The sequence below is a fragment of the Hyperoodon ampullatus genome, assembly GCF_949752795.1.
Source record: "Hyperoodon ampullatus genome assembly, chromosome: 2".
Classification (NCBI taxonomy): Eukaryota; Metazoa; Chordata; class Mammalia; order Artiodactyla; family Ziphiidae; genus Hyperoodon; species Hyperoodon ampullatus.
Genome location: NC_136915.1, coordinates 85,267,755 through 85,283,418, shown reverse-complemented (window position 1 = coordinate 85,283,418; position 15,664 = coordinate 85,267,755).

The following is a 15,664-nucleotide window of genomic DNA, read 5'->3' as shown; positions in this document are numbered from 1 at the left end:
TAAAGAATCCAGAGCATGCTTCTCCCACCCTATGCCCCTTCCTATCTCAGTTTGACAAAAAGCAGATTCCACAGCCTGAGCCCAGATCCACTGAGAGGAGTGAGGTGTGCACTTTGAAATAAAATAAAGTATAACACTTCACACAATATTGTCAAATGTATATTTTATAAATGTCTGGTCTTACAGAACTTTCCTGTTCTCCTTATGTATATTTTTGTGTAGAGAAAGGATAAACAGATTCCATTGTCTTTTCTCATTTTGTTAAACGTAGTATTAGGCCAATTCTAACATACCAACTACTTTAACTTAGAAATTATTTTAATTACAGACAATGATCTGTTTGGCTTTGTTCAAAATCAGCTCCAGGATGATCCTTCTTATATTTCCATTAACTATGAAATTAAATAGAGGAGGCAATTTTTAAAAGAGCAATATAACTTTTAGCCTGAAACCCTAAGTGTTGAGTTTTGCCTGCAGTGGGTTTTTTTCAATTAAATTATAAACCATGGGTAATAGAGATTTATAATGGGAGTGCTGATACAATCTTAACTATAGGGAAACCATCCTATGTGCTCTATGCAGTATATGGATGGATTATTTGCATTGAATTATCTTTAGGAAATACAAACAAAACAAAGAAAAATGTAAAGCTTGCTGCATTATTAGCATAAAATTAAAGTCCTTGAATGCATAATTGTTCCATACCCAAAGCACTGACGAATTTTATTCTTAGAGTTCAAAGACCTCCTGATTAATATGCAAAATAGCCTCATTTCATAAGCAGGGGGTTTTTTTCCCCCTCTCAGAAAAGAGACAGTTCTTTCCTGGAGGAAAATACTATGAAGTTTAGAAAACACTAACTAATATTGATATAAAAGCCCACACATCTACATAGCCAAAAACAATAACAACTAGGTGCTATTAGAATATTTATATTTCTTCAGTCTGCGTATGACTATAAATTGTATGTTTAACCAAATAATACCTAGCTTAGGAAGATTAAGTTTACAAAATAAAAAGGGAAAACACTGTCTTTCTCTAGAAAGGTTTACCTATTTGTATAGTAACTTTTAAAAACTATTTAAAAGAAAGAAAATCCAATAAAAAGAGAAATTCTGGATCTAGTAGTATAAATTTAAATTATCTGATTCCAATTTAAATTTACAAAGCAGGCTCCCTCCAATTTACATGGCCCCAGTCACCAAAGACTTGTAACAAGAAAACAATAATAAAGTTTAAATAAAGTTAAAAAGTACATCAACAAATAAATGATTCTCCAGAATTCTAATTTTTTCTTATTTTTCTCTAAATAAATATCAGAATACTTTAATCCTTGGAAGTGATTTACTGGGTTATCTTCTTTAATAAATTTCTTTCCAGTGTAGACAGTACAGAACAACTGATTTTTATTCTGAATATTTAAATAATTTTAAATAATTTATGTTCTTTAGAGTATATGACCCATGTTGCAAATCAAACTATAACCACCATAACACATTGTCAAGTTCGAAAAAATGTAGTAATTTCTTTCGACCAAGAAATGTTTCTTAAAAAGAGATATGAGGGGCTTCCCTGGTGGCGCAGAGGTTGAGAGTCCGCCTGCCGATGCAGGGGACGCGGGTTCGTGCCCCGGTCTGGGAGGATCCCACGTGCCGCGGAGCGGCTGGGCCCGTGAGCTATGGCCGCTGAGCCTGCGCGTCCGGAGCCTGTGCTCCGCAACGGGAAAGGCCACAACAGTGAGAGGCCCACATACCACAAAAAAAAAAAAAAAAAAAAAAAAAAAAAAAAAAAGAGATATGAGGTCTTAAAATTCAGTGCAGTCCCAAATGTGTCCCATTCATTTGAACAATGGCACATCAGTCTATGGAACTCAACCTCCAGCTGTAACACCGGGTTCACTACCTGATTAGGAGTAATACTCTCTTAATATGCAGAATTCATACGGCAAGTACTGATTAAGAATCTAGTATGTGCCAGGGAGTGTGTTGGGCTTCCCAGCATTACCATTATCCCATTTGGGCCTCATATTTATATTTCACATTCATATTCACCAAATATAACCTGATACAGCTAGTTTTGAGATTATTCTATCTAGCAGTGTGTTAAATTCTTAGTCAGAATGTTCAGAGTATAAACTCATGCCAAACACACTAGGTAAAAAGTTACTCTTTTCAAAAACTCTTCTAGAGTTAGTGAAGGAAGAAGGATAAACAATTCATCAATGTCTTTTTCAAGTCCTTAACATGTAATTGATACTCAATAAGCAATTGAGAATAAGCGAATGGTTAGATGACAATATTAAACCATATTCCCAGTCTACTCAAAATTCATAAAATTCAGAAATGCTTAAAAGTATACTTTGAAATGGAAGGAATACAGATTACATATTTAAAACTCTACTTTGAATGTGAAAATGGTTTTACTTATTAAGTTGTCTTGTCAATAGGAGACTCTGCTATTGCCTCATTAAATAAGTATGTACAGACATTTATTATATGATAAAATCTCTTTACATTTATCATATGAGTCAACAAAAAGCATGTTCCAAAAATGACTAGATGATTTAAAACTCGTTCAACTCAGAAAGGGCCCAGTACTCCAACATGATGGCTGAGATTAAAACTGTTTTTACATTTTTGCCACAAGGAAAAAACATCAGCCTTTTTGCTCACTCTACTAATTTTGCTAACCTAAAGGTTGAAATCAGCATTGTTACTGGCAAGAAAAAAACCACACATTCTTTTGCTGTTTTTTATATTTTTAAAGTTTTTAAATAGAATATAACAAAGTATTTCATTTATAAAGTACTTTACAGTTTACCAAGTGTTTTCATACAAGCCACCTTCTTTTAAGGGATTTAAAAGAGGCTTCCCTGAGAAATTACTACCCACAAATCACTACCTGTGACAGTTCTATTCTATTTCTAGCTGGTTAAACCACATCTGTAATATAGAATTCCATTCTAGGTGCCACATTTTCAGAGGGACATTGACCAATTAGAGTGTAATGAAAAGCAAATGTCCAGGGGCATCCCTGGTGGCTCAGTGGTTAAGAATCCACCTGCCAATGTAGGGGAGATGGGTTCGAGCCCTAGTCTGGGAAGATCCCACATGCCGCGGAGCAACTAAGCCCGTGCGCCACAACTACTGAGCCCGCACGCCAAAACTACTGAAACCCGTGCGCCTAGAGCCTGTGCTCCGCAACAAGGGAAGCCACCGTAATGAGAAGTCCGTGCACCGCAACGAGGAGTAGCCCCCACTCGCCGCAACTAGAGAAAGCCCACGCACAGCAACCAAGACCCAACGCAGTCAAAAATAAATAAATAATTTTTTTTAAAAAAAAGCAAGTGTCCAGGTGAATAGGGGAAGCTATAATTTGTTTTTTGTTTTCTGGTTTTTTTTGCGGTACGCGGGCCTCTCACTGTTGTGGCCTCTCCCGTTGCGGAGCACAGGCTCCAGACGCACAGGCTCAGCGGCCATGGCTCACGGGCCCAGCCGCTCCGCAGCATGTGGGATCTTCCCGGACCGGGGCACGAACCCCTGTCCCCTGCATCGGCAGGAGGACCTCAACCACTGCACCACCAGGGAAGCCCGGAAGCTATAATTTTTGATAAATTATTCAAGCAAATTGGGAAGTGAAGAATAAGGAAAGGCATAATATCAGCTTTCAAATATTCAAAGGGCTGTCATGGAGAGATGAGTATACTAATTCTGTGTTGCTCCAGAGGCTAGAATTAGGATAAAAAGCTGGAAGTAAAGGAAGGCAGATTCTGACCGAATGCAAGAAAGAACTTTTAATCTGCTTGTGCTGTCCAATAACAATAACACCAGCCTCATGAGGGCAGTACAAATCTCTGGAGGTTTTCAAGCAGAAGTGGATGTCTGTCAGAGTTATAATTTTTAAAAATTACTATACCAGGTGGAGAATTAGGCTAAAAATCTCTAAGTTTCTTTCTAAATCTCAGATTCTAATTTTCTTGATAAAATGAAATACATAAACACAGTACAAAATGAGATTTTTATTGTATGCTCATTTCTCTAACAGCTAAATAGCTTCAATTACATTTTTAAAAATAAATATAAGATTCTATGATACACAGAATGCTTACTTCCAACCAAAAAGAATCACTTGGTCTTTAAAACATCCAATGTATGAAACAAGAAGTATAACAAGTTTCAGGCAACAGGCCCTGTATGTCCTATTCACACATAAATTAATGCAATCATAAGAAAATATCTTTTATTTGTGAGGAAGCCATATAAAATTGACTATGAGTAAGTGTAAACTTAAGTATAATTTTATGAATCAAGAATAAAGGAAATTCTCTCTCTTCTCTAACATGGCAGAACAGAATGGAGCAGATGTTTTCCTAGGAGACTGTAACAATTGGACAACAATTGTTCACTTGGCTCCCTGAGTCCTCCTTGATCATATATAAGACGAAAGAGCTAATACAATTCTCTTTCAAAGGAGATTTATAGACCTAGGTTCTAGTCCCAGTTTTGCTACCAGATACATAGCCTTGGGTAAGTAACTTACTTCAGTTTCACACTTTAAAAAAAAAAAAAAAGCAGTTGGATTAAAATCATTTTAGCTCTTTCTGGTTCTAAGGTCTATTACTTCTGCATATATGATGCCCCACTTATGCAGTCAAGCACTGTCGACCTTCAGGAACAAACTATAAACCTAAAAACAATGTTTAAAGCCTGTAATTGCGAGTCCCAATGGAAATAACATAAAGGAAAAAGAGATAAAGTTTAAGAGGACACATTGTGATCAGTTGGTATACTGATGGAAAGAAAATGCACTCTCACTGGATGATGATGGCTATAAAAGCTAAGCCCTGTTACCCTAAAGTCATAAAATTTGGAAGAAGTGGCAAGAAAGGGAGAGAAGAGACCACAAAGAAGAAAAAAAGCAAAACAGAGGGAAGAAAAGAGAGGAAAGGAATCGATAAGCAGCCAATCTCTTCAATGGCAGGACTTAAAAAAAAGCATCAGAAATGGTGAGCAAGAAAAAGAGAGAGAGAGAAGAGAAATAGAGCAGAGAGAGCAAAAAGAAAGAAACAAACACTTGCTGGAGCATGAAACAACAGGGTTCCCTTAGTAGAAGTGGAAGCTGAGGCTCATTCACCTCCACAGACCAGGAGAGGGCTTCCTTCCACCACAGCAGAGTGAAGTCGTGGTGTTGGTGACAACCCTGATACACTGAGGTTAGTATGTGTTCAATCCGGTCTGCTGATCAGATGAGTGTACAACAACTTTAAAGTGTTTTCACCTCTAGAATGTTTCCAAAAGAGTCTTGTTAATTAAGGAACTGACCTTTGGATTGTAAGGAACCTCATTCATCCAAAGTTAACTGAGATGCTCCCTGGTACGTGGAGTGAATTTATGGATATATATATACATGGATGATTTATAAATAGATATAAATAACTTCATACTTGAGGGCTTAGAACAAAGATCTAGCCATAAAGAACTCAAATACATTTTGCCCTTCTCTCTCTCCTCTTTCTACTTGGATTTCTTGGGAATTCACATTTGTGTGGGCTGACGATGTAAATCCAGCAATGGGCTTAATGAAAACCATGAAGTGCGCATAAATTAAACTCACAGCAGATTTCTCCATTTTTTCCCCTGTGTGTTATTTTCACAGGAATCTGTGTTTTCAGGAGAACTCTAAGCAAAAAGCTTAAAGTCATTCTAGGTCTACTGGCTACCTTAGCACCATGCAGATTTCCAATAATTATTAGTAATAAGTCTGGGAAACAGAAAGATTATAATAATAAAAATAAAAGCATGCCAAATTAGCTCGTACTTAATTAGAAACACTGGAACATAAACTAAGAATGTGATAAGTTGCTATTCCCCTACAAAGAGTCAAAGGAATATTTATCTATAGGATATGATGTGAGATGGTATTTAGAAATACTAACTTACCTGTCTTCTCCCCTGGCATTTTCTTGTATCCTTTCCTCAGCCCAAACAATTAGAGTGTCCCACTTTCTCTGCAGTAGAGAATGGCTGTTGAAGCTGGACACAGGTAAACAAAATAATTCTTAGACAACATGTTTTGAAAGCTTACTTTGAATTAAGAAAATCTAGAATTCTAAGAGCTCCAAGCAAAAGTTTAAGCCTTAAATAATAGATTTCAAATAATTCATATTCTATTATTTATACTAGGTATCAAACTTCATATCCATCAGGACGGGATTTGATGACATATGATAGAAAACTTCAAATGTGGCTTAAAGCCACAAAGGTATATTCTTTCACATAAAACACGTTCAGAAGGTAGCTCCTATTCTCTGTTCCACCTTTACCCTCATGCTCACCTCATAACCCAAGATTGCCATTGGAGTTTCAGCCCTCCTGTCCACGTTCCAGGCAGTAGAAGGGAGGAAAAGGCAGCAGCTCCCAGTGAGTCAACGCCTTCAAGAAGCCCTTCTGGAAACCACATACGGTACCTCCATTTACCCAGAATTTAGTCTTATGGTCATACCAAGCTTCAAGGAAAGCTGCAAAATATAGTTTTTATTCTAGATAGCAATGTACCCAGGTAAGAAATTACTTGGAAATTACTAATGAAAAACTACTAAGAAAGAAAGCTAGAATAGAAATTAGGTAAACACTTAGTGATCTCTAACACCACTAGCTTTTCTCTCTCTGGAGGACATAATATTCTCTGGGCTAGGGGTTAAAGGGGCTTTAGAGGAGACATTTTGAGTGTGAGAGAGAGAGAGTGGAGACTAGAGATAAATGGAACCAACCTGAAAGGACCAAGTGGGCAAAAGCAAAAGTGGTGTTCAGAGACCCCTCAGAGTGAGCCCAGGAACAGACCAGTGAGCCCCAGGTAACAATGTGGGAGCATAGTCAGTGCTTTCTCACTATCCAGGTTCCATGCAAGTGAGCACCAAACTCATGAGTGCAGAGGAGCTGTGTTAGTCACCCTGCCCACTGGTTTCTGGCAAGAGCTCCCCAAGAGCTCAATGGCCTATTAATGCACCAAAAATAAATGTGCTCCTCTAGGCTCTGAGACTTGCCATGGTCTGGGTAAGCAATCTCCCTTACAATGGCTTAGGACATCCAGAGGACCACTGAAGCAGAAATTATGCTATTTAGCATCAAGATGGGTCCTGTGATCATAGTTTTTTTCATTTTGTTTTAAGTTTTTAAATATATATTCCTATGTACACAAACCAGTCTTTCCTGAATCCACAGGGGGAGTTGAAATTCCTCAAGTAACACCATTTGTATTCATTTCGCATAACTGAATATTTACTGAGCTTCCAATAAGCAAGGTTCTATCTTCAAAAACCTTTTATCTAGTAGTGGGGACAATAAAAGTACTTTTACAACTATAACATAAAGTACAGTATATACTAAGAAAAAGGAAGGGAGGAGGAGGAGAGGAAAAGGAAAGAACTAACCTCAATTAAGTTCCTATTATATATCTCACACTGTGCTAGGTGCATTTGTACATTATTTAATCCAGTGACAAGTCTAAGAGCTAAGAAAGTGGTATTATTCTTACTTTACATATGGGACAACTGAAGCTTGCTACAAGAATTTAGACCAGAAAACAACTACTGATCCCAAAATGGGGATCAGAGGAAAAAGTTCTGGAAACAGAAAAAAATGTCAACAGATAGCTGACAGAAAAATGGACAAGAGGAAAGGACATTTCAGCGAGAAGGATGAATCTGAGTATATGCAGAAAAAAAAAAAAGAGTATTTAATCCAGTTTAGCTAGGGCAAAAGTATATATAGCGGATGAGTGGAAGATTAATCTAGAAATAATGGATTGTAATCAAATTGAGAAGGCATATGAAAATAGCAGAGTGAAGAGTTTGCAACTAATCCAGCAGGAAAAAGGATACGGTTATTTGAGGAAGATTTATCTAGCTCAGGTCTACCAATCCTTATCCACAATTCCAAAGTCTAAAAGTTCTAAAAATCAAAAATATGTGGTTTTTTAATAATGTATTTGGAGACAAAAGCCAATCTGATCTGAACACATTAGGTATTAAAGTTTAACATGAACAATGAGAGACCATTTATTTATTTATACCAATTATACCATTTATTTATTTATACCAATTATATCATTATTTATATTACTTAATGTGAGTATTCATACATTTCACTGAAGAAATAACAGTGTTTGATTACAGAATGCTGCCCCAGTCTCCATGAGGGGGATTTTATAATATACAGTATTTTCTCCATATTACCTTTCTAAAACTCCAAGAATTAACAAGAAAAGTCTGTATTCTAAAATATATCTAAAATAAATTAATTAATTAAAATAAAGTATATCTGACCCCAATTGTTTAATATTAGATATTAGGAACTGTAGCTATGTATAAGATGGGACAGGGGGAACAGAGGTGAGAAGACTAGTTTAGACACTTCCAATAGTCCTGGCTAGAAAAAACAAGTAAATTATGGTGGCCGTGAGAATGGAAAAGATGGGTGAATGTAAGAATCACTGAGAATTAGATTTGGCAGCTAACTGGATGCAAGGGAGTGAGGAAATAGTCAAAGGAAAATCCTGGGAGCCTAGTGACAGTTTCAGTATCAACAACAATGAAAATGGAATCGTTAATGAGTTTGTTCTAATCATACTGGATTTAAGGCGTTGGCAGAACATCTAAGTTGTCATCTAAGTTGTGATGTTATGCACAGTTAGAAATGAGTGTTTTAGAGTTCAGGAGAGAGGTCAGTACCTGAAGTGTAAATCTGAGACTCAACCACATAGAGGGGATGATGAAATCTATGGAAATGGATGAAATTCCCAAGAAACATAGAAGTGAAAAAACACATGCACAGAATTTTGGAAAATCACTAGCACTTTACTACATAGTTCTCTTAGTTGCACGAAAGGTCTACTGCTGAAGATTAGCAGAGGTTAATCATCTCTTAATGATGGAGAAGCAGCATTGTCAGACATATCAGAAATATACCAGGTTCTTATAGGAAGGAGCACAATTCCAGAATTCCCTCCTAATAACACTTCAAGGTATCTGCTGCCAACAAAGAACTGAGCAAACATCATTTTGAGATGCCCCAAAGCAGATGAGTTCACTTTTTTCTAAAATCAATATATGTCATTGAGTCTACATTTTTTTTATACTCCCAGGCTAGTAGAAATGTAGCTTTCTGTGGAGTGTATTACTATGGCCAGTCCTGTCTCAAGAGGGTCATTCAAGCCAAGGTAAACTACAATTTGTCGAGTTGTTAACTTATGTGAAAATAGTATCTTTCTTAGCAATGCTGCTACAGATTCATATCAGTATTTAATGTTTTGTAGCAGTGAAAACATGGTAGGAATATACTGCAATGAGTTAAGCAGATACAAATGGAAAGCCACATTCCTCACCTCTAAGAGCAAGGCTACAGATGGGATAGTTCTCTAGAGGTGTGATGGCTAATTTTATGTGTCAGCTTGGCTGGACCACATTGCCCAGAGATGTGGTCAGACATTATTCTGGATGTTTCTGTGAGGGTGTTCTGAGGTGAGATTTACATTTAAATTTGTGCACTTTATGGTAGATTGCCCTCCATAACGTGGGTGGACCTCAGGTAGTCAGTTGAAAACATGAATTGAACAAAAGACTGACCTCCCCTGACCAAGAGTGCATTCTTCCAGCCTCGGCCTCCAGACCTGAACTGCAGCATTGACTCTTTCCTGGGTCTCCTGTCTGACGGCTCTGGGATTTTAACTACAACATGGACTCTTCCTGAGCCTGCTGGCCCACTGCCAAGTTTGGATTTGCCAATCTCCATAATTGCTTGAGCCAATTCCTTAAAATAAATAAATATATATCCTATTGGTTTTGTTTCTCTGGGGAATCCTGACTAACACAAGAGGAATAGAAGGAATAAAGCTACATAACATCAGGTAATCTGAAGAAACTGGAGAAACTGAAATCTGTGATCTGGGTTGTCCGGAAAAAAAGCAATGTAGTCAAAAACCAAATGGTGAAAAGCAAACTGATTGGGGCATTAGATTCGTTAAAATGGCAAACTGATCAAAAATAAAGATGCCACTCCCGAACTTTTTTATTTCTTGATAATTTTTTTTTTTTTTTTTTTTTTTTTTTGCAGTACGCGGGCCTCTCACTGTTGTGGCCTCTCCCGTTGCGGAGCACAGGCTCTGGACGCGCAGACTCAGCGGCCATGGCTCACGGGCCCAGCCGCTCCACAGCATGTGGGATCTTCCCGGACCGGGGCACGAACCCGTGTCCCCTGCATCAGCAGGCGGACTCTCAACCACTGCGCCACCAGGGAAGCCCTATTTCTTGATAATTTTTATACATCACTGGCAGTTTTGAAACCTTTAGACATTTTTGTCTTTTTCACAAGATGAGGGATTTGCTCCTATTTTTTTTTAAAATTCATTTTCCTGACCAATCAAATTCAGACTTTTGTGCATCAAGTGACAAAGGAGTCAGCTATCCTATGACAATTCCAAGATTTCAACAGCATCTTTTTATATAGCTGGATTTGTACAATTATTTAAATGTTACATTTTCCCTTTTGTTTAAAAATAAATGGAAAACAGCAAATTAAAGGGCCAAAAATAATGCTAGCAAGCAAAGGTCTCATAAAGTTAGCACAATTGTGACAAGATGGAGATCATTTGGCATGCAAAGAAAGGTGGACGTACAGCTTCTGTCATACAATTGTTAATCTTTACGCAACTGCATATTAATTATGAACAGAGAACAAAATTAAGAATATGTAAGAAATGCCACAAATATATGATCAAATATTGTTTGATAGACAAAGGTAATTAGGAATTTTATAATAGTTTTAGCTTTCCAGGACTAGAATGTCCCTTACAACATGTATGTCTATTATTCAACTTTTCACATATGACCCCCTCACATATTTTAAGAACATAGATATGTTGACAGAATAGTGCTTCTCAAACTTCAACGTGCATACAAATCACCTTGGGGTCTTGTTAAATTGTAGATTCTAGTTCCGTAGGACTGGGGTAGTGCATGAGATTGTGTCTGTGAACCACACCATGAGTGGCATGGTTACAGGAGACTCACACTCAAAGGTGCATACAAACATTGCAAAAATTACTCCGTCCATGGTTCACCAAAAGTACCACTAGATGGGGCTCCCCTGGTGGCGCAGTGGTTGAGAGTCCGCCTGCCGATGCAGGGGACGTGGGTTCGTGCCCCAGTCCGGGAAGATCCCACATGCCGCGGAGGGGCTGGGCCCATGAGCCATTGCCGCTGAGCCTGTGCTCTGCAACGGGAGAGGCCACAACAGTGAGAGGCCCGCGTACAGCAAAAAAAAGTACCACTAGATGAAAAACCAGTAACTGATATTACTCAATCAAAACAATTGATTTTAAACCAATTTTTTTAACCAATCTACTTTTGGAAAAATTATTTTAAATTATTTCATTTGCTGCCAAAACTTCCATTTGTTAACTTGTTGTTGGCTCGTAGCTTGCCCCCATACATGGAGGGCAAGGAGGGACCCAAGAAAGAGGCAGATCACTCCAGATTGGGAGGTGGTGGTTTTAATAAGCAAGTGAACTTACAGACGAGGCTTGTGTTGGATGGCCATAATATGAGTAGATCTCTGCACCCCACCAGAATCTTAAAAGTTTATATAGAGGCCTTAAGTGGGTTCAGTCACATATTCAGTCCAGGTGTTCTCAACCACCTTACTGTCTCAAGGCTGCATCCTTGAATGGCTCCTAGTGTAGGAATGGTGGGCAGAATATACATTCCAAGGACAGGGGAGGGGTGAGGAGCCACTGATTGCCCAGGTCCAGCTCTTGGGTCAAGCGGCGGTTCATATCCTCTCAATGACCTCCTCCAACACTAGTTGAGCTATAGACCTATAATGGCAGCAAAGAAGAGGAAGGAAATATAATGACTTTTTCTAATATATCTCTCAAATAGGCTCCTTCCTCAGACTTCCTTAATTCACAAGTCAGTGGTACCATCATTCACCCAGCTACTAAGGACAAAAACCTAAATATTGTCTTTCATTTCTTTCTCCTTCATCTTCTACATCCAATCTGGCATCAAATATACTCAGCTCTATCTCCAAAAATGTATCTAATATCTGACCACTTCTCTCCAATGCCATCACAACCAAGCCACCATCATCCCTCAGCTAGACCACTGCAACAGGTTCCTAACTGGCCTTCTTTCTTCCATTATTGCTCTCCTATTACTCATTTGCTCTGTAACAGCCAGATGATCTTATTAAAGTGTAAATTAGATATCACACCTGTTTCCAGTGCAACTAACTCCCACTGCAGTTAGCAAAACAGAAAAAGGCTTATATTGGGTTTTAAGACTCAACAGGATCAGGATCCTATATCTGTCTCTCTCCAAACTTATCACTGTGCATGCAGATTGTAGATGTCACCTCATACATCATTCTTTCCCATACAGGTCACTCTTGTTTTTGACTATTTCAAACAGGCCATGCTCCTTCAGGCCTCAGCTCTTTCACACTTATTGTTCCTACTGCCTGGAATTCCTGCTGCCTCCTTTTCCTGTGGTTGGTCCATTTCATTCAGCTATTGGTTCCAATGGCATCCCCTTACAGAAGATTTCCCAAACCACTCTACTTGAAATAACCTACCTTCTTCACGTAACTTACAATTTTGTCTGAACCAAACTTCAGGATTAAAGAAATTGCTATTAATTACAAAGATTTAAGAATTACCCTCAATATTTTTCTTATTTACCAAAAATATAATAACTGGCATTTTTTAAGCCAAGCCTACTTTTATAGGGGAAGAAATACAGAAATATGCATTAAAGTAACTTATAGCTTAATGAATTATTATAGGGACTTCCCTGGTGGTGCAGTGGTTAAGAATCCACCTGCCAACGCAGGGGACACAGGTTTGAGCCCTGGTTCAGGAAGATCCAACATGGCGCAGAACAACTAGTCCCATGCGCCACAACTACTGAAGCCCGCACGCCTGGAGCCCACGCTCCACAACAAGAGAAGCCACCACAGTAAGAAGCCCATGCACTGTAGCGAAGAGTAGCCCCCACTCGCCACAACTAGAGAAAGGCGACGTGCAGCAACGAAGACCCAATTCAGGCAAAAATAAACGAATACATCAAAGAAATAAAAATAAAAAATAATTAATTATTATAAAAGAAGTGTCTGAGAAACAGCACCCTGGTCAGGAAGTAGAACACAGCCATTCCCTACCCACCCCCCAGAAAAAACCCTCTTTCCAACCACAACCCCATCCTTTCACCTTATAGGTAACTGATATCCTGACTTTTATTATACCAACTTCTTTTCTTGTCTTTTAGTTTCAGCACTTGAGTATGCATCCATAATTTAATATCATTCTGCTTGCTTTTGAACTTTTACAATCATAGGGTATCTTTTGTGTTTACTTCATTTGTTCAAAATTGCTTTTTAAAGATGAATCCATGTTGGCTACAGTTCACTCATTTAGTTTGCTGTGCAGTATTTCATTGAATGAATATACCACAACTTACTTGTCCATTCTATGTTGATGGGTGTTTGGGTTGCTTCCTTTGGGCTATTAAAAATAATATTGTTATGAGTATTCTTGTACAGATAACCTCACACATACATGCACACATCTGTAAGGTATATGCCTAGAAGCAGAAATACCAGGTTCTAACGTATGGAATTGTCAGTTTTTCTAGATTATGCCAAACTGCTTGTTCAAAGCATTTGGGTCGATTTATAGTCCTGCCTATGGTGTATCAGTGTTGCCATTACTCTACTTCTTTGTCAACTCTTGCTATTGTCCATCTTTTAAATTTTAGGTATTCTAGTGGGTGGCTAGAGGTGTCATTGTGGCTTTAATTTGCATTTCTCCTGATTACTAATGAGGTATTATTTCATCCATGAAATCATGAAGTTGGACATGTACAAATGAAGTGATATGTACAAGATCAGGCTCAAGCAGGTCCTGAAGGCAGGAGTAAGCTGCATGATCAAGTGGCTCAAATGCCTATAGCGACTACTCCTGCACTGCTGCTTCTTCCTCAGTCCACACCTATGCTGTCATGGGGATACCCATAACTTATTTACTGAGGAAGAAAGAACTCAGGCCTGGTATAGGGATGGTTCTTCACAATGTGCTTTGGCAATTATCACTGCAATCTAGAGTGTCTCTGAAAGGTAGTGAAGAGAAATTTTGTCAGTGGGCAGAACTCTTAGCAGTACTTCTGGCTGTCTACTTATCTAGGTAAAGAGATGTCCACAGGTGTAGATCTACAGTATTTCATGGGCCGTGGCTAATGGGTTGACCAGGTAGTCAGGGACTTTGAAAGAATAAGATCAGAAGCCTAATGACAAGGAAATCTGGGGCCAGGCGTATGTGAATGGACCTCTCAGGATGAGCACAAAATGTGAGGATATTCGTGTCCCATGTGATGTGCATAGGGCAACCACTGCAGTGAATGACTTCCTTGCTCAAATGGACAGGCTGACTCATCCTCTGGATGTCAGTCATCCTCTTTCCCTAGCATCCCAGTGCTTGCTCAGCGGGCTCATGTACAAAGTAACTGTGGCAGCAGGGACAGACATTATACATGGACTCATCAACACGAAATTCTTCTCACCAATACTGATCTTACTATTGTCACTGCTGAGTGCCTAACCTGCTAAGAACAGAGACGAATCCTGAGCCACCAGTAGGGCCTCACTTCCTGGGAGACACCAGCCACCTGGTGGCTAATTAATTACATTGGATCCCTTCTCTAGTGGAAGGGTCAGCAACTGTTCTCATGAAAATATTAATTCTGGATATGAATCCTAAGTCTCTTCCTTTAAGACTACCAACCATAATCTTACAGATATGGTTATCTCTCACAACATAAATTCTAAATGAGAAATTCATTTCACAACAAAAGAAATGTAGCAATGGGCTCATAGCTATGAAATTCATAGGTCTTTCCATGTACCAAATCACCCAAAAGTGGCTGGCTTGATAGAATAATATAATGACCTACTAAGACTTTGAACCAGTGACCAATATATGATGTTATTTCTCCCACTGCCAGAATACATGGGTCCAGGAATCTCAGAATAAAAATAGGATGGATTTCTCTCGGTATTATGTTTAATAACCCACTCACAGAATTTTTTATTACCATCCCTATAAAGGGGCTATGCTGATTTGGTGGTCTTAGTTCCCATGGAAAAAAAAATGTTTCTACCAGGGCACACAAAATGGTTCAAGTGAATTTGAAGTTGAGACTGACACCTGAATATATTAGGGTCCCTATGACACTAAACCAACAAGCAACAAAAGAGGTTCCTATAATCCCTGGGGTGGTTGATCCACATTATTACAGGGAAATGGATCTACTGCTACACAATGGGGTCAATAAGAACTATGTCAGGAGCCCAGGGGTTCTCTGGGTTGCCTCTTAATATTCTCTTATTCAAGAGTGAAAGTTAAGAAACAACCAACTCCTAAGGACTCAGACCTTCCAGAATGAAGATTCGCCCATGCTACTAGGTAAAGAGGTGGCCAGGAGCAAAGAAAAATGGGAGTAGAGGAAGAAGTTATAAATATCAACTACAGCTTCATGACCAGTTATAGAAACAAGTACTTAAGCAAATCTACTTCATCATTTGTTCTGTATATTTTTGTATATATTAACTATTTT